This window comes from Cryptomeria japonica, chromosome 4, assembly GCF_030272615.1.
Source record: "Cryptomeria japonica chromosome 4, Sugi_1.0, whole genome shotgun sequence".
Classification (NCBI taxonomy): Eukaryota; Viridiplantae; Streptophyta; class Pinopsida; order Cupressales; family Cupressaceae; genus Cryptomeria; species Cryptomeria japonica.
In genome coordinates this window covers 616,292,380-616,309,521 of record NC_081408.1, presented here as the reverse complement: position 1 = coordinate 616,309,521, position 17,142 = coordinate 616,292,380, and the positions used below count along the sequence as shown (strand labels likewise).

At 38.6% G+C, this 17,142-nt stretch overlaps 1 long non-coding RNA gene across 1 annotated transcript in view; it reads left to right on the top strand.

The window, feature by feature from the left end:
• The window catches only part of LOC131875498 (uncharacterized), a 41,442-nt gene extending 40,841 nt beyond the window's left edge, over positions 1-601 (top strand). The window contains exon 4 of the long non-coding RNA XR_009372363.1: positions 4-601. This is a non-coding gene — a long non-coding RNA (uncharacterized LOC131875498). The remainder of the gene's footprint in view (positions 1-3) is intronic.
• The last annotated feature ends 16,541 nt before the right edge of the window (positions 602-17,142 follow it).

The following is a 17,142-nucleotide window of genomic DNA, read 5'->3' as shown; positions in this document are numbered from 1 at the left end:
CAGAGACAAACGCAAAGGTTTTGTCCTTATGGAGGATACTTAAAGCAAGTAAGTTAAATACCAATGACAACTTCCCAATTAGAAGGAATATGGTTGGGTCAAGAATAAAAATTTCCCTTTGGCTTGAGAAGATTAAATGATATGATAAGTTCAGTTCCTTGCAGTGGCTTCTCATGCAGCTGAAGATATAGTCTATCTACAGAGATGCAGTTAGATGGTAAATTAGTGAATGGATCTGCATATAATTTGAGGCAAGAGACTCAACTTTGTACTGAATTATTTTCTCTATGATTAAAACTCACTCGAGCAGGTGACAACTCTGTCAGGTCAGGAATGGACTGACAATGAAAAAGTAAAAATGAATTGAAATAATATACTAACAAATCAACAAAATGACCTTTCAGTTCAGCTTCATTGACTGTTCAAATTTTACAATAACCCAAGGATTATTTATTAAATATTTACATAATATTGCATCCACCTTTTAATCCATAGGGGTTATAATGAGACCAAGCAGGCCTCTAAATTTTTCAAATTTCTCTCTTCAAAGCGCTTTTGTTAGGATATCCATTGATTGATCTGAAGTTGGACAGTGGATCAATTTGACACTGACATTTTTCACATAATGGCGAATCAAATGGAATTGGGTGTTGATGTGCTTAGTTTGGTCATGAACACTTGGATTCCTTGCCATCTCGATGATAGAAGTGTTGTTGACCATGAGTTGTATTGATGTAACTTGTTTTTCTTGCAAATTATCAAGAACCCTTCTGAGTCACAATATTTCTCTGATTGCTTTCGAAACTGCCATATATTTTGGTTGGCATTTGTTTCTTTGACTTCCAATTGATGACCGTTGATCCTAAATTCATGAAGAAACCTGAAGTAGATTTCCCATCTACAAAAACCCCCACATAGTTTGAATCTAAATATAAAACTAGTTTTAAATCTGCTACCTTGGTATAATGAAACCCAAAATTATTAGTTCCCTTTAGATATCTAAGAATTGTCTTTTCTGCAAGCAACTTTCTCTTGGCTTTTGCACAAATATAGAGAAAACTCAAAACACCAAAAACAAATGAAACGTCTGGTCTTATTGTGGTTGCATAGATCAGGCTTCCAATGAGTTGTCCCTACTTAGTCACATCTTCCAACTTTTCAATGTCTATTGATGTCAATTTTAGATTTTGTTCCACGGATGTGTTGAGTGGTTTTTAGTTTGCCATTCCAAATTTGCTCAAACTTTCACCAATATACTTTTGTTTTGTGATGAAAGTGTACTTGGATTTTTGAATCACATCAATGTTCAAATAGTAATGAAGATGACCTAAATCTGTCATTTCAAAACCTTTTATTAGTTTTGCTTTGATATTTGTAGTATGTTTTTTGTTATTTTCTTACTAATAGATCAGCCACGTATACAATTAGATATACAATTGTTTTGCTGATTGTCTTGACAAAAACAGTTGCATCTTCAAATTCACAATTCTTGAAGTTTGTTCTCAATTGGTGTTCGATGAGCTTTCCATACCAGGCCCATGGGGCTTGTTTCAAACCATACAACAATTTTATCAACTTACACATTATGTGTTCTTGACCTTTAACAGTGAACCTTATATTTGAGTCATGCAATTTGTTTCTTCGAGATCACTGTTTATAATTTCATCCATTTTGTGCTGCCAAGCCAACAAAAATTGAACGGTGGCCCATCTCATTGTAGGTGCAATGATCTCCTCATAGCTTATTCCTTCTTTTTGAGCACATTCCTTTGCGACAAGCCTTGCTTCATGCTTGTCAAGTGAGCCATCTACTTTTTATTTGTTTGAAAGACCTTGCAACCAATGAGTTTAGAATTGAGTGGAGTAACAACCAACTCCCAAGTGTCATTCTTGATCAAGGCATCATAATTCAACTTTCATTGCTCTTCTTCACACATCAAGCTCTTTTGCTTGTTTGAAGGAAGTTGGCTTTGAATTGAAAGCAATATTAATTTCTCCTTATGAATGCTCTTTCGAGGTAACCTTTGCTAGCTTATCTTGAATCTTCTCTAGGGATTTCTCTTATTGCGATTTGGTTTTTATGCAAATCTAGTGCATGTTTTTCCAACTTCATTGGTTTTGACTTCATTTAATGTTTGTGTGACTCATTTTAAGTTGTCTAAAAATAACCTTATGTTACAATTTTAAAAAGATGTCTGATATATAATTTTAAAAAGGTCGTTATAAGTGAATTACAGAGTGTTGCTAGGCCCAAGGTCCTAGAAGTTGAGTGATAAGATGGACACTAGAGGAATGATATAGAGTAAAAGATAATATTACATTATTTTCTCTCAAAAAATGTTTTGAAGGAGGATTGCTCTTGAAAAAAGGTTTTCTTGGTTATTCTATCAATTTCAATTTCCAAGAATGAACATGAATTCTTCTTTTTGAACTTGAGGACAAAAACTCTCTAGCATGATACTTTCAAGGATGAAAACCCTCCCAACTTTTCAATGCAATTCTACACAAAGATTGCTATTGTGCTTTAGCTGTTGATGATTTCGAGTTTTCAATTGTTTGATTTTGGTGTGAAATTTTTAGTTATTTTGGTGATATAGTAATATCATTGCTTATTTATCAGTATTTTGGCAAGTCTGATATCACTTGCAAGTCATGCCATTGTAGAGAAATTGCAGTTCTTTATGTTTGAAGCTTGGCTGTACCATCTGGGTTTATGAATGCCGACTATAATGTTGTGAAGTTTGGCACTTGTTTGTTGAGCTTACTCTCCAATAAACTAGATGATTTGTTTTCTGAAAGGTCTGTATTGTTAGAGGGACATATGCGAATATGTTGAAGGGACCATATTAAATACTTGTTGGTTGTATAACATCGATATTTAATTGCAGCCCTTTTGGGGTATCTTTTTGTGGCTATACCAATCCTTGCAAGGTTTGTACTATAATCTGGAATGGTGAACAACAACGATTGATTTGGTTCTTGATGAATTTTTTTGCTGGCTGTGCCAATATTTTGGCTACCAATACTTCCTTTAGTAGGTCATACCTTCCCTAATCAGTTCATTTACACCAAATGGGGCCTTATAGTTTGCTTGCAGCCATTAATTGTCAATCTCTAGTTGAGTTTCAGCTCATTTTTTAGTGAATAATTTATCTTCAATATATAGAGCAGTGTTTCAGTTATTTGGATTTTACCTATGTTAACCCAATTTTCGGGATGGGGACGGCAAATTTTTTTGCCGATTTTGGGGGATGGCTATATGAAATATAGGGAATTTTTAAATGTTCATATGAAAACATGGATAAATCATACATACATACATTATATTCATATGAAAACATGGATATAGCATGCATATGAAAACACTTTAGAACCTTAAGTTTTAACATACAACATTTGTGTTCAAAATTCATTGTCAATAATCAATATGCATTTATAATTCAGAATTTATTGTCAATATGCATGCAATTTAAAAAAAGACATACAAAATGCCCAAGTCTACACTGCTACCATATAGTTTCATTGTGAATTACAATATGAAAATACAAAAAAAAACAAAGTGCACTGCTGTCCCTAATCCGCATCTCCCAACGTTGGATCAAAATCAAAATCCTCCTCCGAGTCTCTGCCACTGTCATGGTCCATGTCCACCTCATCCAAGGGAACCCCAACCAATCCCTTTGGTGTCTCCTTATCAACTTGGGCCATGTCTTCGGGATCAACATCCCACCATAAATCTGGAGTTTGTTGATACTCTACAATCTTGTCGTAATGAAGTCGAAGAACATTGTGTTTGACCACTAGCTTCTCTGTTTGTCTAGAGGTAATTCTATTCCTCTTGTTGCAGTGGATAAAGCCATATGTGGACCAATTCCTCTTTGCAACAGAGGAACTAGCAACCCGTGAAAAGAAGTAAGTGGCAGACAACTTCAATCGTGGTGTATCTCTTAGATGCCATGACCACCATCCAAAGGGTCTCTTTAGGCTAATATAACTCTATCCAACCTCGCTTGTGGTTTACTTAATGTAGGAACATGATTTTTTGTAAATTCAAGGAATCGTGTGCGAAGCGTAGAAGCCTCCACCTCTAGATACATCTTATCAATGACATGTGTTAGCCCATCTAAAACCTCTTCATCCTCGCATAGAGACACCCTTCCATTGATATATGCAAGGTTCTTCGTTATATTCCCATTATTTCACGTATGCAATGATTATTCAAATGCACTAGTTTGGCACAATTTATGGATTACCATGCGCGCAATAGAAGTCGAGATGACATTATTCAAATGCCCGCGGATGGTTCAACATTTATGGACATGGAGGAAAAGTGGCCACACTTTAAAGAACCTCGTAATCTCAAGCTTTCATTGGCAGTGGACGGTGTCAAACCATTTGGAGAGCTGAGATATGTTTACTCAATGTGACCTGTTTTTGTTATCAACAATAACATTCCTCCATGGATGTCAATAAAGAGGGAGCACGTAATGTTGGCAATGATTGTTTCAGGTATTTTATCATTTAATAGTCGTCTACATTTAATTATAAATATTGCAGTAAAATGGTCATAATGATTATGTAATGTTTTTGTTCATTCGATTAGGTAAGTACCAAGTTAAAGATATGAATGTATATATTGAGCCTCTTATTGACGAGTTGTTGGAGTTATGGAATGGTGTCACTATGTATGACGTCTCTAGACCAATAGGACAAAGACAATTTCAATTCCATGCGATGCTTGTATGGACTATACATGATGCCCCAAGGCTAACACATTTTTGTGGTATGTTATAGTGTTCAAGTTGCACATGATAATTATAATTAAAGAAATTAACATATTTAATTCAATTATACATTATCTTGTAAGTCTGCAAACAAAGGAAAAATTTGCATGTCCAGTTGTGGTCCAAAGATGAAATCTCGTCATTCAAAAAGTTTAGGAAAGCAGGTGTTTGATGAGTATAGGCACTTTCTCCACAAAAATCATAAGTATCGAAATACTGAAAAACATCTTTTCAATGGAAAAGAAGAGAATACATCAAAATCACGAAGAATGGCACCTCACCTGTGGAAGTTGGAATATAATAAAATTAATCGTCAAGGTAATGTCATTCCATCTAATGGTTTGTCATAAAACATCTTTTCTATTGTGTTTTGTTTATTGATGATCATGAAGGTCGTCAAGGCATTAATGACCACCTTCCTAAGGGACTAAAAAGTTATCCCCGACAATTTAGTAGGTTGCCCTACTATGAGCAATTACAAATAGTGCATTTGTTTGATACTATGCATATTGGAAAGAATATAATAGAGACATTATGGAAAATATTGGATGGAAGGCGTGACAAAAAAAAAATTGTCAAAATTTGTAGTGACATTCAAGAATCCAATCATGCAATGAAAAATGTCATTCAATCAAATAGCCATGAAGACCAGATTAATATAAGTGACCTTCTTTGGTTATTAACGGACCAACAAAGCACTGCTATAGAAGAAGTCATACGAAAAATTCTATTTCCCACATGATTTGTTGTGAACATAAACAATCTCATATTAACGAAAAGTGAATCTGGGTCAGGGAAGAAAACGTGTGATTGACATACCTTCATTAAGGTTATTCATGTTCATGTGTTTTTACTATATATTTGTATATTGCGCACGTACTTTTCATTGTATTATGTTAGAAAAAAATGGAAAGATAATTTTATAATTGTTGTAGTACATTCTACCTTTATCTCTCCCAGACGACTTCGACAATAATGTCAAGCAAGTCATATGATCTTGGAAAATACATGAGGTGAGTAGTGATATTTGTTCAGTTCGTTGTATAGATATTATATTTGCAATTTGTTTTACTTGTTATGTAATATATATTTTTGCGTCTTGAATATCTTGTAGGTGGTTGTTATGTAAAGAAATCCATAAAGAAGATATAAAATATTGGAAGAGAAAAAAATTTCATCTAATGTGTGAAATGCAAAAGTGTCTACCTTCAGCTTTTTTCAATGCACAAAAACACTACCTCATACACCAAGTTTAGGAGATTGAATTGTGTGGACCTGTACACACTAGGTAAATGTGGACGGTTGAGAGGCACTTGAAATTTTTGAAGGCTTTGGTTCGACAAAGAGCACATCCTGAGGGTTCTATGGTGGAGGGATATATGGTATACCAGACTATGGTGTACATTTCTGAATATCTTCCTAAGTTTGCAACAAAGATCCACGTGGATCGCATTTGAGATCCCAACCCCATTAACAAATTCGAAGGGGAGTACTTAACGGGGAAAGGTAGATTGAGGAAAGTGAGGTAATTATAAGATGTTATTGTAGTTAATTAATTCTTAATCTTCAAAATAAATCGGTTGTAAGACGTCTATTTATTTTTTGTACAGTTGGTCGAGAGTGGGATGCACTACATTCGTATATTGCAAATGACGGTATGGATTGAATGTTGTCAACATTTTGGTCACACATTAACATGGGAAGGTGTGACTTCATTGGTTAAAGAAGCTCATCGTAATGGAGATTCCAATGTTACGCAAACGGAAATTGATTTAGCATATGGTTTAAGGGATAAACAGGTACGTATAAATTTATTAATCACCCATATGTTTATCAACTCACGATGCAATAATTTTTACATCGCAGGTCAAATGCCACAACGCTATGTGCTACAATGTTCATAAGTTTCACATCAAAAAGTTGGATGACACGAAGAAAACTTGTGATTCTGGGATAACTACAGTCTTTGAGGTGACAAATATTTCATCGAGAAACGACATACATCCTCAAGAGTCTCAAAATCGATATTATGGCATCTTGGATGATATACTTGAGTGTGACTTTAATTCCTTCAAATTAGTTTTGTTCGTCGTCAAATGGTACAGGCTGCGATTGAATAAAAATGATCCCGATAGAACTGTTGTTGAACATGATAATGGTTTTACAATGGTTAATACAAGGTTGTTTGAACCAGTTGGGGATGAGCCCTATGTTCTTCCAAACCAATGTGAGCAGGTATTTTACTCAGAGGTTCCACATAAACCTGGTTGGTCATTTGTTGTTAGACATGATCCAAGAGAAAAGTCGATAAAGTATAATGTGATGGAAGAAGAAGATACCGAAGAAGTAGAAGATGATGTAGATGATGATCATGATCGACAGTTACTCAATGATGATGAAGAAAAAGAAGCTGATGATGGTGATGGTGATGGTGATGGTCATGGTCATGGTGATGGTGATGATGGTGATGACGATGACGGAGACGATGATGGTGGTGGTGGTGGTGGTGGTGGTGAATGAAATGTATGAGGTACACGATTAGTATATTATTTATTTAATATTGATTTCTTGATAGAAATTTATTTGACTTATATGGTTACATAAAATTCATGTTCCACCTCTAGTAGGTCCTAATAGTAGAACTATGCCACCCCGAGGAGATGGAGATAGGGAGTGTGACTATTTATGTGACATTTTTTAAACTTTGTGTTTATTTATGGAATTTGGATTGTTTATTAGCTATGTGATGGATGTTGATTTAAAATACATATGTGATGGATTACATGTTTATGATGATGCATGTGACATTTTTTGAACTTTGTGTTTATTTATAAAATGTGGATTGTTTATTACCTATGTGATGGATGGTGAACTTACAAATGTAATGCTTATGATGCTCAATTGATGATGCTGATTTCATGTATATATTTTGTGTGATGTTGTCACCCTTGGTGGGAATAGTTCATTGACTACAAACATCGTCAACCCTTTAGTTGAGGATCTTGCATAGTCTACATAAAGTAAATTCATGCCTTATGTGTACACTCTATGTTTTGCATGAATGCTTCTTGCCCCAAGTATATTCATGTGTATGCTCTATGTGTATTTTTTATGTTTTATGTGCATACTTCATGCTTTAAGTGCATCCATGTGTCTCATGTATATTTCTCTTAAATGCATGTTTTATGTATATATACCTGATAAATTGTGGATATTAATGTCTCTGTTGTGTCTTCAACATGATTTCCTCATTGTATGATTTATACGTGTACTTTTCATATATGCATTGTACCTTAGGGGGTATTTGTGTGTATTACTTCATGTCTTGTGTAGTACCCCTCCTCGTTTGAACTTTTTAGACTCATATTTTATTATTGTTTACTTTCAGTGGATATATTACCATGATGTGTTATTCAGACTTATATGACATTATTTCATGCTTTATCTGGATATGAGATGCATAATTTATTTGCAATATTTCAGTACTTGTGATTTATGACATTTTATGGATTATTGCTATGTATTGACACTTTATTTTATCTATGCAATGTGAAATTATATGTTGTGTCTACGAGTGTATTGGATGCAAGGAGACGATTTTCCTTCACTCACTTCGGTGAGACAGGGAACGTCGTGATTCTCCTTCATCGGTGTGTATGTCGTGTTTTCTATATTGTATACATGCATGTGTGGTTCGGTGATGCAGGATATTGCAGGTACAAGTATCGGATAGGTGCAGGGTATCGTCTCCACCCGACTTCATAGGTTTGAATGTGCCTTATATTTGTTCGATGGAAGTGGAGGAGGTAGTAGTTGACCCTATTTTACCCAGTTACACTCTTGTGAGTGTCGTCAGTTGGTCATCCTTGTCAATTTGTTCGGCCTTCGTATTTTGTCGTTTGACCTTTTTATGAGTCTTTGCTTGGGGTTTGCTCAGTTTGTGTGTTTAGTGGATTTAATTAATTAATTAAATTTATGCAGTTATCTCATAGTTGGTATTTTGGAATTATGTATTTTATGCATTGAGATTTTAAATTTAATTAATTAAAAGAAATTATTAAATTAGATTGCAAGTTGCATTATATTAGAAATGTATCTTATTTAAATTTTAGTGAAAAATAAATTAGATTAATTTCATTTATTGTTTCCTGGAATTTAATAAATAAATAAATAAAAGAATAAATTAGAATTAAAGTACTGCTTTAATTTCTTTTTTTGGAAATTAATAAATTTGCATGAGAAAAGAAAAGAAAAAAAATGATTTTTGCTTATTGCATGTTAATTTATCCCTTTGTTAGGAATTAGAAAATAAAATAAAATTGCTTTTATTACTAAAATTAAATATGAAGTTTTTTTGGGAAAAATATGTACAACCTAAAATTTTAGGTTAAAAAGGGAATAAATCTTTTTATTTTTAGGAGTCACGGGAAGGAGGCAGAGATTTGGTGAAGAAAAATTATTTTGCAAGCAATCTTTTGTTAAAGAAGAAATTATCGAAGGATTGTTGGAAGAGGGATTAGCTTGGAAAAACCAGTTGTAGAACTAAGCTCTTCCACGTGACGCTTCCAGGGAAGCGTCACAGGTTGGGTTGCCTTGTCTTTTTTTTTTTTTTAAAATAAAAATAAATTAGTTTGTTTGAATCTCCAATCTCTTTGTGGAAATTCTCATGTTTATTACTTCTTCCTGTATTATTTAGTTTTGACATTGTGAAATTATAAGGGGTTATGTTGGCAAAATTTGGCCACATTTACCCTCCTTTGTCCCATTAAAGTTTCTCTGTGCAATTTTTGTGTTCTTCGTGGTTGTAGAAATTTATTAAAAATTGGGTTAAGAAAATATTGGATTATGGAAGATAGTAGACCAGTATGAGCACAGGTTCTATGAGCTCAAACAGTATGTCAGGATTGGTAATGATAAGGCTATGCTTGTTCAGCACTTCTTGAGAGGTTTGAATTACTGCATTAGTGGAGGAGTGAGGGTGTTTGAACCACCTTTAGTTGAGATAGTCGTGGTGAAAGCCAGATTGGTTGAGTTGAACCTTAGCCATGCACTTGGTGGTCTATCAAGTGTGCAGATAGGGAGTGCACCTTCCAATGGGAATAGAACTTGTGGGAATCAGTCCCAGTCAGCTGCACCATTTAGGACTCCTCAGGCACCCGCTAAGGGTAGACAACAACAGCAACAACCATGAAAATCAAAACAGTTCCAGGGCCAGCAAGGTGGCAACTCTCAATATAGGAAGAACAAGAACTGGCAGAGGGGCAAATAGGGCCCTTCAGGGCAGTCTTCATAGAGTGCATCTCATGCCCCTAGCTGGAGAAGTTTCCAGCAGTCTAGTGGGCCGACAGGTAATAGAGGACCAGGTAGAGGAGCTTGCTTCTCTTGTGGGCAGCTTGGTCACATAGCCATGCAGTGCCCTCAGCATTTCCACCATACAGGTAGTCAGAGGCCAGTAGCATCAGAGCCTATAGTGGGAGATGCAGGGAGATCCCATAGAGTGTTTGCAGCGGTGGATGACCGTCAAGCTGATCATCAGGGTACAGTTATTGAGGCAGTAGGTATGTTGCATGGAATCCCTATCTCTATACTTTTTGACTCCGGTGCTTCAGATTCTTTTATTTCTTCGTCCATTGTGGAGCGGAGTGGACTCACGTCTGCTAAGCAGCCGGATAGGTGGTAAGTAGAGTTGGCTATAAGTGTTTGTGTTTCTGTAGATGCCTTTATTCCCAGTTGTGAGCTGGACCTAAGAACCATAGTTACTCTAGTTGACTTTCGAGTCATTCCTTTGAGTTCTTATGGAGTTGTGTTGGGGATGGATTGACTTTCATCTCACAGTGCTCATGTAGACTGTCACAAGAAGACAGTGGAGTGTTTAGATGACCTTGGCAGAGAAGTGGAGATTGTTGGAGTTCAGAGACCGATATCCCTACGTATGATCTCCGCTATGAAACTTAAGCGGTGCATGCGTAGAGGGTGTCATCTTTTTACAGTTACTCTTGAGGATGTGGATGAGTCAAAGAGTCGAGAAATCACTCTTGATTGTCACCCTATTCTTCAAGAGTATGTTGATGTGTTTCTATTGGATATACCTAGTATGCCTCTGAAGTGAGACATAGACTTCGCATTGATTTGGTTCTTGGTGCAGAACCTATTTCGAGAGCTCCATATCAGATGACTGCTCAGGAGTTGAGTGAGTTGAAGTTGCAGATTGAGGAATTGTTGGCCAAGGGGTTCATTTGTCCTAGTGTTTCCCCTTGGGGTGAGTCTGTTATCTTCGTTAAGAAGAAAGATGGTTCTCTTCGGTTATGCATTGATTTTCGACAGCTGAATAAGATAACCATCTGGAATCGATATCCATTGCCTCATATAGATGATCTTTTTGATCAAGTTAAGGGAGCCAAGGTGTTCTCTAAGATTGACCTGAAATCTGGATACCATCAGTTGCACATTCAGGATGCAAACATTCATAAGACAACGTTTCATACTCGTTATGGTCACTATGAGTTCACAATGGTGCCATTTGGGTTAACGAACATGCCTTCAATTTTCATGAGCCTCATGAATGGGGTTTTTCGCACCTACCTTGATCATTTCGTCATTGTATTCTTGGATGACATTTTGATTTATTCTAGAACTATGGAAGAGCATGAGGGTCACTTACGTCAGGTATTGTAGTGCTTGAGGGAGAATCAACTTTATGCCAATTTGGTGAAGTGTGACTTCTTCTAGTCTGAGGTGAACTATCTTGGTCATGTGGTTTCAGGAGAAGGTATATCCGTGGATCCTTCAAAGATCCAAGCCATTGTTGATTGGCCAGCACCGACCAATGTTTCAGAAGTTAGGAGTTTTATGGGTTTGGTCGGATATTACCGTCGCTTTGTTTAGGGCTTTTCCCGGATAGGACACTCGATTACTTCTCTTCGAAGGAAAGGGAAGAAGTTTGTTTGGTCAGAGCAGTGTGAGGTAGCTTTTCGAACCCTGAAGGAACTCCTTGTCAGTGCTCCGATTTTGGCAGTTCCTGATCCATCTAGAGATTTTATGGTATGCACAGATTCCTATTTGGAAGGTATAGGTGCAGTGCTTATGCACGATGGACGTGTGGTTGCTTATGAGTCTTGCAAACTCAAGAACCACGAGTTGAAATATCTAATTCATGATTTAGAGTTGGTAGCTGTAGTTCATGCTTTGGTTAGATGGCGGCATTTCCTGTTACAGTGTCGGTTTGAGCTACATAGTGATCACCGCAGTCTGCAGTATATATTCACGTAGCCGAACTTGAATGCTCGACAACGTAGATGGATGGAATTCCTCTGCGAGTATGATTTTGAGGTTCGTTATATTCAAGGGAAAGAGAACGTAGTGGTAGATGCTTTGAGTTGTAGGCGGCATGAAGTTTCAGCATTGTCCCTTGGAGTAGACTTGATTGAGGTTCGTTATATTCAAGGGAAAGAGAACGTAGTGGCAGATGCTTTGAGTTGTAGGCGGCATGAAGTTTCAGCATTGTCCCTTGGAGTAGACTTGAGAGAGAGGATTCTTGGAGTTCTTCCTTAGGATACTTGGTATCAAGATGTTAGAGCCGTGATAGAGTCCGAAAGGCCTTTAGAGGGTAGATTTTCTGGATATAACCTTGAGGCAGAGGGACTTCTTTGTCACCTTGGATGGATCTATGTACCTCCTTTGGAGGGTCTTCGCGTTTTGATCATGACTGAGGCTCATTGTGCACCTTATTCGGCACATCCAGGTGTCAAGAAGATGCACGCAGATTTTAGACAGATTTATCATTGGGCTGGTATGAAACGTGACATTGCTGATTTTGTGTCGAAGTGTTTAGAGTGTCAATGGGTGAAGGCAGAGCATCAACACCCAGCAGGGCTTTTACAACCTAATTTCGTACCGGATTGGAAATGGGATATCATTTCCATGGATTTCATTGTTGGGTTGCCTGTCTCTTCGCGTCGTCATGATGCCATCATGGTCATAGTTGACAGATTGACAAAGGTTGTTCACTTTGTTCCTATTCGAGCTTCCCATACCGCAGCAGTGGTGGCACGAGTCTTCTTGGAAGATGTAGTGAGATTGCATGGGATTCCGAGGTGGATCATCTCTGATAGAGATCCCATCTTTACCTCAGCATTGTGGACCTCACATCAGCATGCTTTGGTGACTCAGTTGAATTTTAGTTCAGCTTATCACCCAGAGACAGATGGTCAGACCGAGCGAGTGAATCAGGTTTTGGAGGACATGCTTCGCATGTATGTTATGGACCAGCAGTCGCGCTGGGAGGATTATATCTATCGAGTGGAGTTTGCTTATAACAATGGATGTCATAGCTTCATAGGTATGTCCCCCTTTCAGGCATTGTATGGTCATCCTTGCTGCACTCCTTTGAGTCACGATCGACTAGAGGACAGGGTGCTTATAGGACCAGATATTCTTCGAGAGATGGAGCAACAGGTAGAGCGGATTCGTGAGCATTTGGTAGCTGCACAGGATAGGCAGAAGAAGTATACAAATGCTCATAGGGTAGATTGTCAGTTTTCTGTTGGCGACCATGTGTTTTTGAGAGTGCGTCTGCGGAAGAGTCTGATCCGTTATGGAAAGGGTTCTAAGTTGGCACCTCGGTTGGTTGGCCCTTTTGAGATCCTTAAGAGGATAGGACATGTTGCCTACCATCTTGCCTTGCCACCGAGTCTATCGGACATCCACGATGTCTTTCATGTTTCAATTCTTCGACCTTATCATCCTTATGTGACACATGTTCTTGATTGGAACTCTTTGTAGGTTGAGGACGGGCAGCTTTCCATGGAGCCCATGCACATTCTTCAGCATCGAGATTTGATCCTCAGGGGTTGCACCATTGACCAGGTAAGGGTCCTATGGGACCCAAATGATCAGACCTCGACTACTTGGGAGGATGCAACAAAGATGAGAGAGTTATATTCTTATTTGTTTTAGGTTTCCTAGAGTAAGCCTAGTTTTGGGGGGGAGAATATAGTACCCCTCCTTGTTTGAACTGAAAGTAAACAATAATAAAATATGAGTCTAATAAGTTCAAATGAGGAGGGGTACTACATTCTCCCCCCCAAACCTAGGCTTACTCCAGGAAACCTAAAACAAATAAGAATACAACTCTCTCATCTTCGCTGCATCCTCCCAAGTAGCCGAGGTCTCATCATTTGGGTCCTATAGGACCCTTACCTAGTCGATGGTGCGACCCCTAAGGATCAAATCCTGACGCTAAAGAATGCGCACGGGCTCCATGGAAAGCTGCTTGTCTTCGACCTACAAAGAGTTCCAATCAAGAACATGTGTCACATCAGGATGATAAGGTCGAAGAACTAAAACATGAAAGACATCGTGGATTCGAGATAGACTCGGTGGCAAGGCAAGACGGTAGGCAACAAGTCCTATCCTCTCAAGGATCTCAAAAGGGCCAACAAACCAAGGAACCAACTTAGAACCCTTTCCATAACGAATCAGACTCTTCTGCGGACAAACTCTCAAAAACACATGGTCGCCAACAGAAAACTGACGATCTACCCTATGAGCATCTGCATACTTCTTCTGCCTATCTTGTGCAGCTACCAAATACTCACGAATCCGCTCTACCTGGTACTCCATCTCTCGAAGAATATCCGGTCCTATAAGCATCCTATCCTCTAGCCGATCTCAACTCAAAGGAGTGTGGCAAGGACGACCATACAATGCCTGAAAGGGGGACATACCTATGGAGCTATGATATCCATTGTTATAAGCAAACTCCACCAGATAGATATAATCCTCCCAGCGCGACTGCTGGTCCATAACATACATGCGAAGCATGTCCTCCAAAACCTGATTCACTCACTCGGTCTGACCATCTGTCTCTGGGTGATAAGCTGAACTAAAGTTCAACTGAGTCCACAATGCTGAGGTAAAGATGGGATCTCTATCAGAGATGATCCTCCTCGGAATCCCATGCAATCTCACTACATCTTCCAAGAAGACTCGTGCCACCACTGCTGTCGTATAAGAAGCTCGAATAGGAACAAAGTGAGCAACCTTTGTCAATCTGTCAACTATGACCATGATGGCATCGTGACGACGCGAAGAGACGAGCAACCCAACAATAAAATCCATGAAAATGATATCCCATTTCCAATCTGGTACCAAATTAAGCTGTAAAAGCCCTGCTGGGTGCTGAAGCTCTGCCTTCACCTGCTGACACTCTAAACACTTCGACACAAAATCAATAATGTTGCGTTTCATACCAGCCCAATGATAAATCTGTCTAAGATTTGTGTGCATCTTCTTAACACCTGAATGTGTCGAATAAGGTGCACGATGGGCCTCAGTCATGATCAAAACGTGAAGACCCTCCAAAGGTGGTACATAGATCCATCCAAGGTGATGAAGAAGTCCATCTGCCTCAAGGTTATATCCAGAAAATCTACCCTCTAAAGGCCTTCCGGACTCTATCACAGCTCTAACATCCTAATACTAAGTATCCCGAGGAAGAACTCCAAGAATCCTCTCTCTCAAGTCTACTCCAAGGGACAATGCTGAAACTTCATGCCGCCTACAACTCAAAGCATCTGCCACTACATTCTCTTTCCCCTGAATATAACGAACCTCAAAATCATACTCGCAGAGGAATTCCATCCATCTACGCTGTCGAACATTCAAGTTCGGCTGCATGAATATATACTGCAAACTGCAATGATCACTATGTAGCTCACACCGACGCCCTAATAGGAAATGTCGCCATCTAACCAAAGCATGAACTACAGCTGCCAACTCTAAATCGTGAACTGGATAGTTCAACTCGTGGTTTTTGAGTTTGTGAAACTCATAAGCAACCACACATCCATCCTGCATAAGCACTGCACCTATACCTTCCAAAGAGGCATCTATGCATACCGTAAAATCTCTAGATGGATCAGGAACTGCCAAAATCAGAGCACTGACAAGGAGTTCCTTCAAGGTTCGTAAAGCTGCCTCACACTGCTCTGACCAAACAAACTTCTTCCCTTTCCTTCGAAGAGAAGTAATCGGGTGACCTATCTGGGAAAAGCCCTGAACAAAGCGACAGTAATATCCGGCCAAACCCATAAAACTCCTAACTTCTGAAACATTGGTCGGCGTTGGCCAATCAACAATGGCTTGGATCTTTGAAGGATCCACGGATATACCTTCTCCCGAAACCACATGACCAAGATAGTTCACCTCAGACTGGAAGAAGTCACACTTTGCCAAATTGGCATAAAGTTGATTCTCCCTCAAACACTGCAATACCTGACATAAGTGACCCTCATGCTCTTCCATAGTTCTAGAAAAAATCAGAATGGCATCCAAGAATACAATGATGAAACGATCAAGGTAGGTGCGAAAAACCCCATTCATGAGGCTCATGAAAACTGAAGGCGCGTTCGTAAACCCAAATGGCACCACTGTGAACTCATAGTGACCATAACAAGTACGAAACGTTGTCTTATGAATGTCTGCATCCTGAATGCGCAACTAATGGTATCCAGATTTCAGGTCAATCTTAGAGAACACCTTGGCTCCCTTAACCTGATCAAAAAGATCATCTATACGAGGCAATGGATATCGATTCTGGATGGTTACCTTATTCAACTGTCAGTAATCAATGCATAACCGAAGAGAACTATCTTTCTTCTTAACGAAGATAACAGGTGCACCCCAAAGGGAAACATTAGGACGAATGAACCCCTTAGCCAACAATTCCTCAATCTACAACTTCAATTCACTCAACTCTTGAGTAGTCATCCGATATGGAGCTCTCGAAATATGTTCTGCACCAAGAACTAAATCAATGCGAAAGTCTATGTCTCACTTCAGAGGCATACCAAGAATATCCAACGGAAACACATCAACATACTCTCGAAGAATAGGGTGACAATCAAGAGTGATTTCTTGACTCTTTGGCTCATCCACATCCTCAAGAGTAACTACAAAAAGTTGACACCCTCTACGCATGCACCGCTTAAGTTGCATAGCGGAGATCATACGTAGGGATATCAGTATGTGAACTCCAACAATCTCCACTTCTCTGCCAAGGTCATCTAAACACTCCACTGTCTTCTTGCGACAGTCTACATGAGCACTGTGAGATGAAAGCCAATCCATCCCCAACACAACTCCATAAGATCCCAAAGGAATGACTCGAAGGTCAACTGAGGTAACTATGGTTTCTAGGTCCAACTCACAACTGAGAATAAAGGCATCTATGGAAACACAGACACCTATAGCCAACTCTACTTGCTACCTATCTGCTTGCTTAGCAGACGCGAGTCCGCACGGCTCCACAATAGACGAAGAAATGAAAGAATCTGAAGCACCAGAGTCAAAAAGTACAA